Source organism: Malus sylvestris, chromosome 17 (genome assembly GCF_916048215.2).
Source record: "Malus sylvestris chromosome 17, drMalSylv7.2, whole genome shotgun sequence".
NCBI classification, from domain to species: Eukaryota; Viridiplantae; Streptophyta; class Magnoliopsida; order Rosales; family Rosaceae; genus Malus; species Malus sylvestris.
In genome coordinates this window covers 8638754-8656343 of record NC_062276.1, presented here as the reverse complement: position 1 = coordinate 8656343, position 17590 = coordinate 8638754, and the positions used below count along the sequence as shown (strand labels likewise).

General features: G+C 37.0%; 1 protein-coding gene and 2 long non-coding RNA genes across 3 annotated transcripts in view; all 3 read right to left on the bottom strand.

Annotated features, from left to right (window-relative positions):
* The window catches only part of LOC126612325 (uncharacterized), a 48476-nt gene that overhangs the window by 10369 nt on the left and 20517 nt on the right, over positions 1 to 17590 (bottom strand). The gene's annotated exons all lie outside the window — the stretch shown is intronic.
* Positions 2199 to 3245, bottom strand: LOC126612344 (uncharacterized). Its single transcript, XR_007619008.1, has 3 exons — positions 2822 to 3245; positions 2621 to 2721; positions 2199 to 2362 (listed from the first exon to the last, which is right to left on the bottom strand). It is a non-coding gene; the product is annotated as an uncharacterized LOC126612344 (long non-coding RNA).
* Positions 12302 to 17274, bottom strand: LOC126612341 (uncharacterized). The gene is made up of 2 exons (XR_007619005.1): positions 16914 to 17274; positions 12302 to 12458 (listed from the first exon to the last, which is right to left on the bottom strand). It is a non-coding gene; the product is annotated as an uncharacterized LOC126612341 (long non-coding RNA).

The window sequence follows — 17590 nt, the reverse complement described above, 5'->3', positions numbered from 1 at the left end:
TGTGTTTTGTGTGGTCACGGTTAAGTCATGTTAACATTTTATATTATTTTTTTATAGAGATAATAAGATAAAAATGAATAATAATATAAAATATTGATGTAACTTAACTGTGATCACACAAATAAGATAGCACAGAAGGACATCAGAAGTGGGAGGGCAAACAATGTTTGTCCTTCTGGAGAGGATAAAAAGAAAGTAAGCAATGACTTCAATCAACACCTACATGTCACTGTATCTGTCAGTGATGTCACCATGGCTTCTTGACGAGTTCCATGCTTGTCGTTATCTTGCATTAAAAATACATAGCATGTGTTTCTTCTGACACACCAACGAAACGCTTAAATGAAACCTCTTAATCATTTCAAATACCTGTTTCGTTCAACAAGAATAATAATTCATCATGGTGTAACATTTTCATTCTAGTAGACTAGTATTTGTTTTGTACAAGGGAAATAATTTTCCACACACTCACGTACCCTTTTTCTCCTCAACGCATTTTTGTTTAATATTGTGTGATGTTTTTGTTAGATTTAAAGATTGTAAATAAAGACAAGTGCCTTGTAACTCAATTCATTAGAAGCATTCATCCTTACATCCTAGGCTTCATATTCAATTTCCCTTTCCAGTAATTTAAGATAATTATTCTATCGTTTGAGAGTCTTTTTATGGCACAATATTTTATAGTGTTTGGACTTAATATTAAATTGTCAGGTGAGAGGGAAAATTCTACTTTAAGAGAATCTTCTTATGATATAATATTTTATAATGTTAGCATGGAAATTAATAATAAATTATAAAGTGGTAGAGAGTTCCATTTAAAAAAAGAAAAACAAATGAAAATGGCTTGAAAACTTTGAATTTTAACGATAAGGATAAAATAAAGGGTAAAATGAATAGTATCATGATTGACTTTTTAGTGTAAAAATGTAGTTTTTCATTAAAGTGAACAGTACCATGAATTTTTCATTAAAGTTCCCTTTAAAAAAGTCACATTAACATTTCTTGACAAGTATACTTACAAAACAAAATGTATGAAATTGATATTAACTAATAATGTATAACACCATTATATCATGGTTAAACTATGACTAATCATTAATATATGCTCTCTCTCTTTATTTTAATTTATTTTACTTTTGAAAGCGACTAACATATAATGACACACCCTGACCTAAATCAGGGCGTGCTGGCCGTCACGTGAGAGTGACGTAACCATATGCACAGTGCGAAAGCAATAATGATATAAAGAAATATGGATAACTAAAAAACCAAGCTACCAGCAATACTAGCTAAGAAAAGGGTGCTAGAGCGAGATTAAGTGTGAATACACAATCAGAGCATAAGTACTCTAAGTGCAGTCAAGCATAATAAGTACTAATTACAACACCCAAAGGTGATCCTACATTTATGATGTTCTGTCAGAACCACCGTCGAAATCCCCAAGATCCACCAAAGCACTTCTACCTAAAACCTGGAGGGGCACAAAATAGAAGGTGGGCAAAAACAAAGCTTTTCAAAATCATTTCATTTCTCAAAAGTTCTAACCCCTCGTTGTAAAACCTATATAATTTCCCAGAAAATATAATATATGCTATATCAGAAATCATGCTTAGGATGAAAATCCATAAAAATATACCATGCCGAAGTATCTCAATGAAATACCATAAGTAAACCAGCTAAAATATATCAATGTCATATATCATATCAGTTAGATCCACCTAATGTGACCTGCACAGCTGAATCTATAGCTCATAACCAATCTCAATCATATCAAATCCTGCACACGAGTCAGAACCACCTAAAGTGGTCTGTATAGGTGTGAAATAAATATGCTCTAGTGCTACGATCACGTGAAGACTGTGTGAAAGATCGCGGGTTATCTACAAGTCGAAACCATTTATAATGGTTTGTACGACAAGCATGTGCACCTAACTTGGATCTAAGGTGAGCATATGGTACGGGAGGTGAACATCACGTGAATGACTGTACCCTAACTCTGGACGAGAGCACTAACACCGAGGTGCAGGTTTATAAGCTCTCAATGCATCACATCATATCTCACATAACTAAAGCAGTCTCATAACTTTAAGTTATAAACTTACCTGGCACTTACCTGTGTGTCCGCAGCACCAATCATAAATATATGCAGCAACTACTAATGCATAAATAAAATAGGCAAATACTTTACATGGCATTTCAAAATGTATAATCATTCTAATTCATTTTCTAGGAAAAAACTCAAGTATATAGGTATATACGGAAAACCAAAAGCCCACTCACTGGTATGTCGAAAGGTCGTAACCCCCAAGCCTCGATTGATGGCGCTCGTCCTCAGGATAGTTCTCACCTATATGTGAAATAACTGAATAAACGTTATTTAAAGCACATATACAAAACTAAAGAATAACTTCTCATACAATGCTTAAATGGGGTATTTGAATATACCATCATGATCTACTCAACACCACGAACATCCCCATATTTTTAGAAAAATTCTTCGACCACCCACGCGCCGGCCAAGGCACGACTAGACGCACCCCCACGAGCGGTCAAACCTTAACTGAGCCTAACGGTCGTTAGGAATATTCCGTTAAAACCTTAACAAAATTAACGGCGTTACTTGACGTTGTTAGAATATTCAGTCAAACTTGACGAAATATTCTCCTTCATCTTCCTTGGTTCGCCAGAGAACGTCGCCGACGCCGCTGCGATCGCCAGTTTCTGGAAAAAGTTTAAACCTTCATATCTTATTCATTTCTCAACCAAAATTCATGAAATTTGTACCAAAATGAAGCTTACAACGAGAAGAACAAAACCTTACCAATTTGAAGCCCTAAAATCCACTAAATCTTGCCGGAGAAACCTCGATAATCCGACCAAACTTGAAACTTGTCAAACTCAACTTCCCGACGTCCAAATCACTTCGTTTTTCATCTTCGAGCTTCGCAAAGACGTCCTAAAGCTTCCTAGCAGCTTAAAATCTCCTAAAAATTTCACATTTACGATTGCATGAACAGTAACCCAAAACTAAGTTCTTTGGTTCTTGGGAAAATGAGGTATTCACGTCTTACCAAAGCTAAAGATCAACTCCCAAGGTTGCAAGGAGCATGAAAACAACCTCCAAAACCCCGATCCGTGAATGGATAGCTAGGGTAGGAGTTGTCCGTACGGTCGTACGGAAAATGGAGAAAAACCGAGAGAATGAGAGAGAGAGAAGGGTCCACGGGGTTGTTTGGGTGTGTGTGTGGTCCTAGTTTGGCTACCAACCAAAACAAACAAAGGCTTAAGTCCTAAATGGGTCCAAACACTTAGGAACTTAACATATCGGTTCACCTCCTAAAGCATGTCACACACAACACGTCTCAACGTCCAAGGACAATATAGACATTTCACGCCATCGATAAAATAATTCAGGACGGGCTGTAACATGTAATTATATAATGCTTCAATTCATAAAGTCATAAACAATGTGGTTCATAAGGTACAATCTTGAAATTTTCATTTGTCAAAAGGGTTGAGAAGATTTTTGCACTGTGGTTAATGAATGAACTCATCCAGTATTTTACTAGAAATATTAAACTATAGATCGTCGACTATGAATCCAGTTTATTAATCTCATTTATCGCTTGGTTTGGATGGTTAATTTAGTATATCTTTATTAAAAATTAAAATGTACAATTCAGTATCACAGTCTAGCAAAAGAACATCACCTAGTCGAGAGAATTGTGCTGAGCGTTTGAAGATAATTCTTGTTTTCAGTGGCTGCTGAATCAGAAGTATATTTTCCGAAGAGTGATTGGTTGTATATTTTGGCCGGAAGAAAGGAGTGGTTTGTGTTTTCTGTCTTCCTTGGAAAAGTCCCAGATAGTCCAAATGTATATCACAGGAGTCATGCTTTAGGGACAAATCGGTCCAAAATGTACGCGATGGGGGACCATTACAGCAGGGATACGATCTTATCCAGATTCTAATTGTGAGGATTCTGCTTTATTCATCTTTCATCCTATAGTTAGAAATTATTTTAAAAATTTTTATTTAAAATTGATTACAAATAGTATCTGATGAAAACTAACCGTAATATATGATGAACGGATACGATAAAATAATTCATGAGATTCTCATCCATTACAACAATTGGATGGTAGTGATTTTTTGTTGCAGTTGAGTCTGGGAAATGAGATACATGGGATTAATTTCCTACAGTTTCTCTCTTCCTCTGTTTTTTTGGAGTATTTTTTTTATTCTTCGGCGATGATTTTCACTCCTAATTTTTCATTGAAATGAGAGTGTAAAACTAGGGATCGAGACTTGAAACCACACATAATTTTTTTCAGATAAATTAACGACTGTTATTTTACGATTTTGCTCTTACCTGTTCTTCATGATATTTGAAATGGAAAATGATCCTCACCGGATCTTTTTTTTAGGGATCCTAAGGATTCCGTGCTCTCATCCGTTTATCGTATATCGTGTGATCAGTTTTGGCTAAATACTATTCATATTTAATTTTAAATTTTAAATTTTGAAATAATTTATGATCTCACGATATACGATAAACAAGTAAGATCACGGGATCCCTAGAACTCTTAGGAAAAGGATCCGGCGAGAACCTTATTCCATTTGAAATGATTGTGTAAAGACTAGGTGCTCATCCACCCCACTAGGTTGTTGCCTAAAATTGTACAATAGGACCCCCGTTGGTTCAAAATCTTTTCACAAACCTTGGATTGGAAGTAGACCTGGCAAACGGGTAAAATCGTATCAATCCGTTAATAGGTCATGTTGGATTAGCGGGTTATGTAAGAAATTGTCATGCCTAATATCTAAATCTAACAAACAATATCTTATTAATACGGATTTTCTATATTCTTGGAGATTCTTATAATCTAGGAATTGACGTGTTTCGCAAGCATATTTCTAAAAGGGAACAATATTTATGTCTATATATCATTTGAAATTATCCCGGTTTAATACGAATTCTATATCATAAAAAGTCTCTCTCCCGACTAATATAAATACTCTCTCATTTGGGGCATATCTTTGCTAACGCAATCTACGCATCATTTACGTATTCTCTAACCCATTGCTTGAGTTATTACTTACTAACTTGATTGTCGGAGGCTTTTGAATGATACCACACTGGTACCTTAGGTTGATCATGGTTGTTTACTTTCTTATAGGTGACCGGACTTGCGTAGCTTGTCCGCCCTCGAAGGTGAGTGAATTTGATTTCAACATTTTTTTTTTAAGGCTAAATTTCTTTTCTTAATCCCTGTGGTGAAAAAGTGTTAATCTTAACCCTATGGTGAAGTTCGTTATCAATCATAGTCCAAATTGAAATTTATGTCAAAATCTCATCCACATGCAAGGGTAAAAAGGTCATTCCATTCTTTTTTTTCTTTTCTTTTGGGTAATTCCACTTTTTTATAATCAACAAAAATAGAAGGAAAAAAAATCCCTTCCCAATCCCTACCCTTGTCAACCACAACGACCACCCACCACATTCCCTCCTCTCTGTCACATAACCCTAGCTATCCCGTCCACCACTATTCTTCTTAAAATGAAACTAAATTCAATGTTTGCATAATAACTTATATTCTAACCTAAACACGATGAGGTACATTGTGATTTTTTAAATCTTAAATTTGGACTATTGGATCTCTTGAAATGAGAAGGTCTGATAATATGAACTTTGTAATTTTATTGTAGCTCTAAAATTAACAAAAAAAATTATGTCCATATGGCACTTTATGATTGGTTGATGGAATTAATAGAAACGAAAATAACAATTTTGCCCCTACAAATGACAGAAGAATGAGGAAAAATTCAATTTGGACTATGATTGATAACGAATTTCACCACATGATTACAATTAATAGATGGAAAAATTAGGTTCTCATCCTTCATTTTGCTTCTCCATTGATTAAAATCCTATTTCTTTTCAATTTTTGATCAAGGTCCTTGGGTATTAATAACATCATTAATTATTTCAATAATAAAATATTTTTTATTTCTAAATATATTCATTTAATGTTAAAAATGTTACAATTAGTATATTTATATTTATGACTAACTTTTTTATCATATATTTTTAGTTTTAGTTTGTACCCATTTTTAATTTGCACCAATTTTCATTTCAATTTTAATTTGTACCCATATATTAATTTCTTTTTGTGCCCATATTTTTTAAAGTTTTATTTGTATTTGTACCCATATTTTTTTTAAATTTATTTGTACCCTTTTTTTTTTTTTTTGCCAAATGTACCCATTCATTTAATTTTTTCAAAATTTTAATCTTAAAATGTACTCATTTTTAAATATACCAATTTGTTATATTTAAAATGTACCATTTTTGTTAAGGGTAAATCGCCAAAATCGTTTCTGATATTTGCATAACTCATCACTTTGGTCCCTGAGATTCCAAAACGATAAAAGTGGTCCTTGAGATTTTCCACCATCTATCATTTTGGTCCTTCCGTTAAAAACTCCGTTAAGTGTCCCGGATGAAGTTTGGGCAATTTTCAAAGCTTCGTAACTCAATTGTTTCTTAACCAAATTAGACCCATAATATATCAAAATGAAGATAAGAAAGTGTAGAATAAGATTGTACCTATTTCAAAGCCCAATGATTGCCGGAGATAGCCAGAAAATAGCCTCAAAATTGACTGGTCTGAGTGAAAACTTGAAAATTCGCCGGAAACTGAGTAAACTTTAAACGTTCATAACTTCTTCAATACTCAACGAAATCAAGTGATTCAAAAATGAAAATCATACTTCTCGATGAGAAAAAGAGAATGATACCTTTTTTGATGGCTAACTCTCTGTGGTTTGGCCGAAAAATGGCTCGAAATTAGACCAAGACAGCTACTTTCGAGCCGTTTTCCGGCCAAACCACGGCGATTTAGCCATAAAAAAAGGTACCATTCTCTTTGTCTCATTGAGAAGTATGATTTTTGTTTTTGAATCACCTGATGTCATTGAGTATTGAAGAAGTTATAAACGTTTAAAGTTTACCCAGTTTCCGGCGAGTTTTCAAGTTTTCACTTAGACCTGTCAACTTTAAGGCTATTTTCCGGTTATCTCTGACAATCATTAGGCTTTGAAATAGGTATAATCTTATTCTAAAATTTCCTATCTTCATTTTGATATATTATGAATCTAATTTGGTTAAGAAACGATTAAGTTACGAAGCTTTGAAAATTGCCCAAACTTCCTCTGGGACACTTAACAGAATTTTTAACGGAAATGATGGATGGTGGAAAATCTCAGGAACCACTTTTATCATTTTGGAATCTCAGGGACTAAAGCAATGAGTTATGCAAATCTCAGGGACCATTTTGACGATTTACCCTTTTTTTTATATAAAATCTATTCAATTTTTTTCTAATCCATTTTTAAACTTATATGGGTACATTCTTTTTTCTTTAATTTTAAAATGTATCCATGTCAAATTTAATCGAAGAAATTTACTAATGTTATTAAGCCTAATATCTTTTTTTTGTTGTTGTGATTTTGAAGAATGTACCCATGTTTTGATACAATAATTTTTTGGTTAATTTTGATGAATGTACCCATGTTTACACACACACACACACACACACACACACACACACACAATAGTATATTTATATTTTAATATTTTTAATCGCACAAATTATGGTTTTTTATTTAAAACTACTAATTTTTTTAATTTTTAATTTTAAAAAATATAGTAATATTCATAGAAATAAATTATCAGATTAATTTCAGGGATTTCGATCAAAAATTGAAAACCAACAAGGTTTCAATTAAAGAATATTCATAGTTAGGAACCACATCCAAAGTCTCCCTTAATAGATTTTTCACCACATGAGTCTATTTAAAAGTAGGATAGCACCACAAGGATCACGAAAAAAAATTGGCCTTTTTTTTACTCTATTACTATTAACTACATAAATTTTCACAAAAGAATGCAAATTAAAAAAGGAAAACTAATGAAAAGGGCTTCAAATCTTTACATTTTAATCAAAAACCACCCACTAACTTTATTTTAATAATAAGGACAAAAGACTAAAAAAAAAAAAACATAACAAACCCACTAGTACTAGGCGTATACCCCCCCCCCCACCCCCCAGTTCACTTTTTTTCTCCTACCTTTTGTCCCATCATTTAGCTACATTAATAGTTGGTTTTTTTTTTTTTTTGCAAAGAATTAAAAAAAAAAACTTCGAATTGAATTACATTCTCCTGTTTTATTTTTGTGGTGTTGTTTTCTAATAGTAGTCATGATGATGAGAAACTTTTCAATGTGCCCAGAACACAGCACTCCATACAAGTTGTGAGAATCTTGTGTTAAAAATTTAATAACATAAAAAATAAAATTTTCTACCACACTTATATAATAACATGTGGTATATCATTTGTGTTACGGGCACAAGGAAAAATTTCTCGAAGATGACACCTAAGCTCAAGAAATTGGATGGAAAGCTACATTTATTATTGTAGGTATATGAAAAAAGTGAGGAAATTTTAATTTGGTAATTGAAAACAGCTTTTTAAATATAATTACTGAGAATTAAACACTATTTATAAAACTTGACCAATAAGGGTCTAAGTTTCAAACATTATGAAACTGAACCAAGAATTAAACACTATTTATAAATAGACACTATTTATGAAACGAAAACAAGAATTAGGCATAATTTGAACACTGGACTATACACTATTTATGAAACTGAATTAAGAACTAGACAATATTTATGAATTATGACCAAGAAATAGGCATTATTTATGAAAGTTGACCAATAACTAAATACTATTTATGAAACCGAACCAAGAAAGAGACAATATTAATGAAATTGTATCAATTACTATACATTATTTATGAAACTGGACCCAATAACTAGGCATTATTTATGAAACATGATCAAGAACTAGAAATCATTTTATGAAAGTGGACAAAAAACTAGACACTATTTATAAAATTGAACCAATAAATAGTATAGTACCGTTCAGTTTCATAAATAGTGCAGTTTCATAAATAGTGTTCAGTTTTATAAACAGTGTTCAGTTTCATAAACAGTGTACATGTACTGTGCTCGCGTCAGATTTTTTGTTTTTTTTTGGTTTTTTTTTAAATTGTGTCCTTTTCGTTAAAAATTAAGTTTTTTTGTCCTTTTTATTAAAATTTAAGGGTTTTTCATTAAAATTTAATTCTTTTTCATTAAATAAAGTTTATAGCATGGTTTTTTTGTTAAAATAAACTTAGTCCAAGCCCTTTTCATTAAAGTTCCCAATTAAAAATGCGAACTCTGGGCTTCCAAAATGATTAAAATGAACACTTATTTGCCACACCAAAATTACTTGTGTTATTACAATTTATAGAAAACACAAATTAAAATAAAAAAATTGTAAAATTTAAATCTCAGCATTTTTTGGGAGGTGCCGATTCACTTTGCAAAGGGTCCCCAAAATATGAGGGTCGGCCCTGCCTTCGTTGAATAACAACTGAAAGGTGAGTTGAGTTGGAAGTTGCAAATTCAAAATATAAACACACATATTATGATTTCTTCTCTTATTCTTTACATTTATATATAGAGTACTGTTGTGTTGTGTTTTTTTTTTCTTTGTTTTGTCAATAGTTAGGTGGGGTTTTGAGAGGAAAAGAGGGTCTCAAATTTGAATGAGGAGGGCCATAAGGGTGGTTAATTTCCCGTATTGCGCTAAGCCTTCTCAAGTGGTGTTAGAACATAGAGCTACTTGTTGGCTTAAGATCTTTGGGACGTTTTAGCAGGGTCAGCCTTGAAGGTAGCTAGATAAGGGGATCGCCTAAGGTCTCTGATCCCGGGGGGCCCCAAAATTTTTTCATAAAGCCTGTATCTCACATATAAATAAATAAATAAATAAATAAATATATATATATATATATATATATATATATATATATATATATATATGTTAAGTCACATATCAAGAATTTGTTGCTAGTGCAGCGAAAATGGGGAGCCCTTTTTACCTTAACATAGTGTTAATGTGTGTTCGATACTCGATGGTAATGTATTATTAAAAAATATTCAAGAAAAAGAAGAAGAAAAGAATCCCACTATAAACCACCCACTACGACTCGGGCTCTATAATCTCAGGACGTGCCTGTGTTTTTCATCAAGGATCTCTTAAAATAGAAGATGAAGAATGATGTCACCGGGACGACTACAGGTCGTCGGGGGTGGCTAGAATCCTTCATTGGATGACCACAGGTGGTCTGAGATAGAGAGATCTCGTGGAAAAAAAATCACACGTAGGCGCTGAGAGGTGATCAGAGAAATTGAGGAATGAGGGATGACACATCAAAATGATGTCATTTCGATCGCTCCTGGGTTTGGACATCGACTCAGCTCGAAGCGGCGGCTCAACGGTGTGGTTCACGGGGAGGCTCGACTGTGCGGCTTACACTGCTTTAGGTCGTGACTTGGCGGCGTGGCGTGGCGCACGATTAGGGTTTTGAAAACACCTTTTTGATTTTTTTTTAATTGAAGGAGAGAGGAAGAGAGTGAGAGAGAACATGAGAGTAGGGAGAGTTTTATTTTTTTATCTTTTTTTTTTTAAATTAGAGATGTTAAAATCACATGTAGGTGAGGTTTAAACAATAAACCGCACAATTTTGTTTTGTGAAATTAAGGATGTCTTGAAATAGAAGATGAAGAATGATGTCACCGGGACGACTACAGGTCGTGGGGGGTGGCTAGAATCCTTCATTGGATGACCACAGGTGGTATGACATGGAGAGATCTCGTGGAAAAAAATCACACGGAGACACTGAGGTGGACAGAGAAATTGAGGAATGAGGGATGACACATCAAAATGATGTCATTTCGATCGCTCATGGGTTTGGACATCGGCTCAGCTCGAAGTGGCGGCTCGACGGTGTGGCTCATTCGGAGGCTCGACTGTGCGGCTTACACTGCTTCAGGTCGTGACTTGGCGGCGTGGTGTGGCGCATGATTAGGGTTTTGAAAACACCTTTTTGATTTTTTTTTAAATTGAAGGAGAGAGGAAGAGAGTGATAGAAAACATGAGGGTAGGGAGATTTTTATTTTTTATTTTTTTATTTTTTAAATTAGAGATGTTAAAATCATATGTAAGTGAGGTTTAAACAATAAAACGCAAAATTTTGTTTTGTGAAATTACGTTACTACATTTGACTTTTTTATTGTGATAGAAAAACTATATAGTCTTTTTATCCTCTTTTGGTTGTCAATGAAAGTTCTATTAATATATAGTTTATATAATATAATGGTGAATAATAATTTGAGTAGAATATATAATTTGGTAATCTAAAATTAGTGTACATGCTCACTTGTGAGTATTTCATGCAATCAAGTTGAGAAAATATTGACATTTAAACTGTATTTTAGAAGATTTTTATTTTAAAGAACCTTGATTGCGATGATATATGGTTATATTAATTCCTATTTCAGTAGGGTTATATCAATATATATTGAGTTATATCAATTCCTATTCAGATAGAAGTCATATACTAATTAGAAATTACATTTCTATAATACAAACAATAATTCCAAAGAAGGTTACAGATTAATTAACTTTGAATTAACACATCCCAGCCTACCTACATGTTATCAGTGGGTATATATATGAATTCTGCTCACGGATTGATGTCCAGTTTAAAAACTTAATTACGCCAGGAATTTTATACCTAATTTGGCTAGAAATATAAGTAGCCTTTATAGTAAAACGTCCAAAACTGGGAATATACAGTAAGATAAAAAGAAAAGAACAAAAAAAAAAAAGGGACAAGGATTGTCTGTCCGCCCTTTTTTCATGCCCTTCTGTTTGTGTGATCACGGTTAAGCCACGTCAACATTTTATACTACTATTCATTTTTGTCTTATTATCTTTATAAAAAAAATAATATAAAATGTTAACGTGACTTAACCGTGACCACACAAAACAGTAGGGCATGGAAAAATGGACAAGGATTATCTGCTCTCCTTGTTCCCGTGCCCTTCCCGTGCCTTTTTGTTTGTGTGGTCACGGTTAAGCCACGTCAATATTTTATACTACTATTCATTTTTTCATGCCCTTCTGAAGGAGCAAAGACTGCCGTAAGAACTCATGAAGGACAAACCGAAAGCTTTCCCATAACTGTAGGATTACATCAAGGCTCATCCTTAAGTCCTTACCTTTTTGCGTTGGTAATGGATGAGTTAACATGACATATTCAAGATGATATTCCTTGGTGTATGCTTTTCGCAGACGATATAGTGTTGATAGATGAAACTCAGGAAGGGGTAAATGTAAAGCTTAACCTTTGGAGAGAAGTGTTGGAATCTAAAGGTCTTCGCCTAAGCCGATCAAAGACAGAATATATGGAGTGCAAGTTCAGTGCAAATGGAGGCCAAAACGAGTTAGGGGTGAGGATCGGAGATCAAGAAATACCAAAGAGCGACCGTTTTCGTTACCTAGGATCTATTTTGCAAAAGAACGGAGAATTAGATGGAGATCTCAACCATAGAATACAAGCTGGATGGATGAAGTGGAAGAGTGCATCCGGCGTGTTGTGTGACCGCCGTATGCCACTGAAGCTCAAGGAAAAATTTTATAGGACGGCAATAAGGCCGGCGATGTTGTATGGCACAGAATGTTGGGCGGTGAAGCATCAACACGTACACAAAATGGGTGTAGCGAAGATGAGGATGCTTCGTTGGATGTGTGGGCACACGAGAAAGGATAAGATTAGGAATGAGGGTATCCGGGGTAAAGTAGGAGTAGCCGAAATTGAAGGAAAGATGAGAGAAAATCGGTTACGGTGGTTTGGACATGTGCAAAGAAGGCCTCCGATTAGAAGATGCGACTATGGGACAGAGGTTCAGGGCCGAAGGGGTAGAGGAAGACCTAGGAAAACTTTGGAAGAGACCCTAAGAAAAGACTTAGAGTACTTGGATCTAACGGAGGACATGACACAAGACAGAACACAATGGCGTTCTAAGATTCATATAGCCGATCCCACTCAGTGACTTGGATTTTCCAAGTCTCCAACCGAGAAGTTTTCCTCACTCGGGAAATTAAGGGAACACTACCTCAACCTACATGCTCCACTCACAAAGCTTCAACATACAAGCTTCAACAAAAGAAAATTCAAAGAACTTAGCGAAGAAGGCTTTGGTGTATTTAACACTATACGTTGAAATGAAGGAAAGCTTGTTTATTGATATCCCCGATAAGTTACAAATATGTACATATACTTGAGTCAAAATAAACAAACAAGAGGGAGCCTTCACAAAGGTTGCTTATGAGAAGTCTCAGCAGTCGGTAGAGCCCCAGAAAGAGAAGGCACCGGAGGGGGATCATTCGGAGCCTCAGTACTGGACAAAACCCTAGAAGGAGGAGGCTTTAGAGGTTGATCATTTGGAGCTTCATTACGCGGTACAGCCCCAGAAGACGAAGGCAATAAATGCCTTTGGAACAAACCCACAAATCTCTGATGATCAAGTAAAACCTGACCATCAGATTCCTTCATCTGGTCAAGCTTCCTCTTCATGTTTGTAGCATAGTCATGTGCGAGCCGGTGCAACTGTTTATTCTCATGCTTGAGCCCTCTAATCTCCTGTTTGAGACTCATCACTTCAGCCGCCAATGATTCAACTTGGCGGGTTCGAGCAAATAGGCGTTGGGCCATATTAGACACAGAACCTGCACACTGAACACTGAGAGCCAGAGAATCCTTAACAGCCAACTCATCAGACCGTTTGGAAAGTAGTCTGTTATCTTTGGGAGTGAGAAGGTTCCTGGCCACTACCGCAGCGGTCATATCATTCTTCATCACGGAATCCCCAACGGTAAGAGGACCAGTAGGGGAGACGAAGGATGGGCGCCATATGTTGTCTGGAGAAGGCGGGGCTGCCTCTTCAACAAGGTTCAAGTCAAAACGACGGTCGGAGGGGCCAGACATTTTCAAAGGTGTTGAAGAGAGAAGAGGTCGGACAAATCAAGATCTTAGAAGTGCAAGAATGGAGCTTCTACTGGTGGATATTCAAGTGTGCTTTGGAACTTAATGTCAGCCCCTATAAAAATCTGCACTCGACGAAGCTTCAGAAATCGAAGAGGCGCCTGCTCAGAAATCGAAGAGGCGTTTGCTTTCTCAAAAGCTGGGCTGCTCAGAGACCACGAGGGTCGATCTCAGAAATCGAAGAGGCGATTGCTTTCTCAAAAGCTGGGCTGCTCAAAGACCACGAAGGCCGATCTCAGAAATCGAAGAGGCTTGCTTTCTCAAAAGCTGGCCTGCTCAGAGACCACGAGGGCCGATCTCAGAAATCGAAGAGGCACCTACTTTTCCAGCCTTGTCAGCACCTGTCACACGCACACTCAGCTTTGCGGAAATTATGGGCATTCTGTCGAAGATTTCTGGCGAAATAGAAAGCACATGAATTGTACTGTTCAATCACCCACTTCCCACACGCAACAGTAACTCATGGGTACCACAGATAACTTTGCCAAAGTTCTCTGACAAAGTTGAGACACGTGAAGCTTGCAGCTCCCGCTACATCGCTCTGACCAAGAAGGGTAAAAGAATTGCAAAGAAACAACACTAACAAAGTTTAGACACATAAATTTTGAAGGTCTAGCTACCATATTATTACCCACAAGGGTAAAGGAACAGTACCACTGCTGGATAATTGGAAAGTCCCGGTGTGTCAACCTCTGTGCTTCGTGGCAAGGTAGACTAGCAAACATGCCCAACCTTTACTCACAGTCGAGAAAACACTCCCAACAAGATTGCTTGCTCCAAAATCGAAGAGGCACCGCCCTCCGAATCTCGAGAGCCAGACTCCCAACATGATTACTTTCTCAAAAATCGAAGAGAGGGTAAAGGAACAGTACCACTGCTGGATAATTGGAAAGTCCCTGTGTGTCAACCTTTGTGCTCCGTGGCAAGGTAGACTAGCAAACATGCCCAACCTTTACTCACATTCGAGAAAATACTCCCAACAAGATTGCTTGCTCCAAAATCGAAGAGACACCGCCCTCCGAATCTGAAGAGCCAGACTCCCAACATGATTACTTTCTCAAAAATGGTAAAGGAACAGTACCACTGCTGGATAATTGGAAAGTCCCTGTGTGTCAACCTCTGTGCTTCGTGGCAAGGTAGACTAGCAAACATGCCCAACCTTTACTTACATTCGAGAAAACATTCCCAACAAGATTGCTTGCTCCAAAATCGAAGAGGCACTGCCCTCCGAATCTCGCGAGCCAGACTCCCAACATGATTACTTTCTCAAAAATCGAAGAGACACCGCTCTCTGAATCTCGAGAGCCAGACCCCCAGCAGGATTGCTTTCTCAAAAATCGAAGAGGCATCGTTCTCCGAATCTCGAGAGTCAGATCCCCGACAGGATTGCTTGTTCGAAAACCGAAGAGGCACCACTTTCCCAACTTCAAGAGCTGGATCTCCTTGGATAAAGCTTGTCTGTAATCTTCACACGCAACATCAGCTTTCCAGATACCACAGACCACTTTTTCAAAGTGCTCTGACAGATTTAAAACATGTGAAGCTGACAGCTCCCACTACCGTGCTATGACCAAGCAGGGTAAAGGAATAACATTATTACTTGATGTTAGAGAGACTCCTATATATGTCGACCTCCATCCCTAACGGACAGGCAGACCTGCAAAAATGCTCAACCCTCTCTCTTATCTGAGAGGGCACTCCCAACGAAGCCTTTCGAAATATTCAGCTTTCTTTCCCCCCGATAATACCTCTGTAAACAAGCTATACTAGAGCAAGAATATCTCATATCATCAGGGTTAAAAGCAAGAGTATCCCATATCATGCTTTTTCCCTGTCTTTTCCTTTGGCCTTGTTCTTACCTGCAAGACAAGGAGAAAGAGAGCAATTAGTCAGCACTTGGAATCAAGCTTCCAGCCAGGAACTGACTGCCTGGAACCCCTTACCTGATTACTTACCTGGCATTGCTCTCGAGTACTCATCTTCAACATCTTATGCTTCCAGGGAAGATACCGCATCTGCCTGAGGAACAGATAGGGCAAGTGAGAAGGATATAAGGAAGCATGTGGAGACAAGTGTAACAGCACACGTGCCGATACATCCACTACTCTGTCAAAAGCAAAAGTATCCCATATCAGCAGGGTTGAACGTACTCTAGATTTGATAGACTTGTTTTGACCCTCAAATTCTTTAGTCGGCCTTATACTCTGGAGGAAACCAGAAAACCCTCCAGCCCGATTCAAGAATAAGCCTGTGGAAAGTTACTTCTTCAAAAACAAAAGTATCCCATATCATTTCTTCTCATTTTTCTTCTCTTTATCCTTCATGCTGCCTGCAAGATAGGGAGAATGTGAACAATCAGCCGGAGCTCTGATTGCTTACCTTGTCTGTCACCTCTTTCAGCAGATCCCCTAGCTCGGCGACTTGGGGGACTCCTACTACATGGTTTGTATCGCGCTTGACCAAGCCTGAAACTACAAGTAAGCTTCAAGTGAAATTGATACATTACCTTGTGCATCTCCACCAGTTACAGATACCACCCCTGGATGGAGGAAGAGTACTTCCAGAGAAGATGCCACATCTACCTATGAGACAGATAAGGCAAGTCAAGACGATACCACACTCCAGTACTTAGAAGTTTCGTGGTTACGAGATCATTCTCCCACAATATTTCCTAATGTCATTTGTACTAAATCATTCACTTGTACTCACTAAAGGAGAGCTTGAACCTATGTACTTGTGTAAACCCTTCACAATTAATGAGAACTCTTCTATTCCGTGGACGTAGCCAATCTGGGTGAACCACGTACATCTTGTGTTTGCTTTCCTATCTCTATCCATTTATATACTTATCCACACTAATGACCGGAGCAATCTAGCGAAGATCACAAAAAGTGACCGTTTTCGCTACCTAGGATCTATCTTGCAAAAGAACGGAGAATTAGATGGAGATCTCAACCATAGAATACAAGCTGGATGGATGAAGTGTAAGAGTGCATCCGGCGTGTTGTGTGACCGTCGTAGGCCACTGAAGCTCAAGGGAAAATTTTATAGGACGGCAATAAGGCCAGCGATGTTGTATGGCACAGAATGTTGGGCGGTGAAGCATCAACACGTACACAAAATGGGTGTAGCGGAGATGAGGATGCTTCGTGGGATGTATGGGCACACGAGAAAGGATAAGATTGGGAATAAGGATATCCGAGGTAAAATAGGAGTAGCCAAAATTGAAGGAAATATGAGAGAAAATCGGTTCCGGTGGTTTGGACATGTGCAAAAAAGGCCTACTGATGCTCGGTTCGAAAATGTGACTACGGGACAGAGGTTCAGGGCCGAAGGGGTAGAGGAAGACCTAGGAAAACTTTGGAAGAGACCCTAAGAAAAGACTTGAGTACTTGGATCTAACGGAGGACATGACACAAAACCGAGCGCAATGGCGTTCTAGGATTCATATAGCCGACCCCACTTAGTGGGAAAAGGCTTTGTTGTTGTTGTTGTATCTCTATAAAAAAATAATATAAAATATTAACGTGCCTTAACCGTGACCACACAAAACAGGAGGGCACGGAAGGGCATGAGAATAAAGAG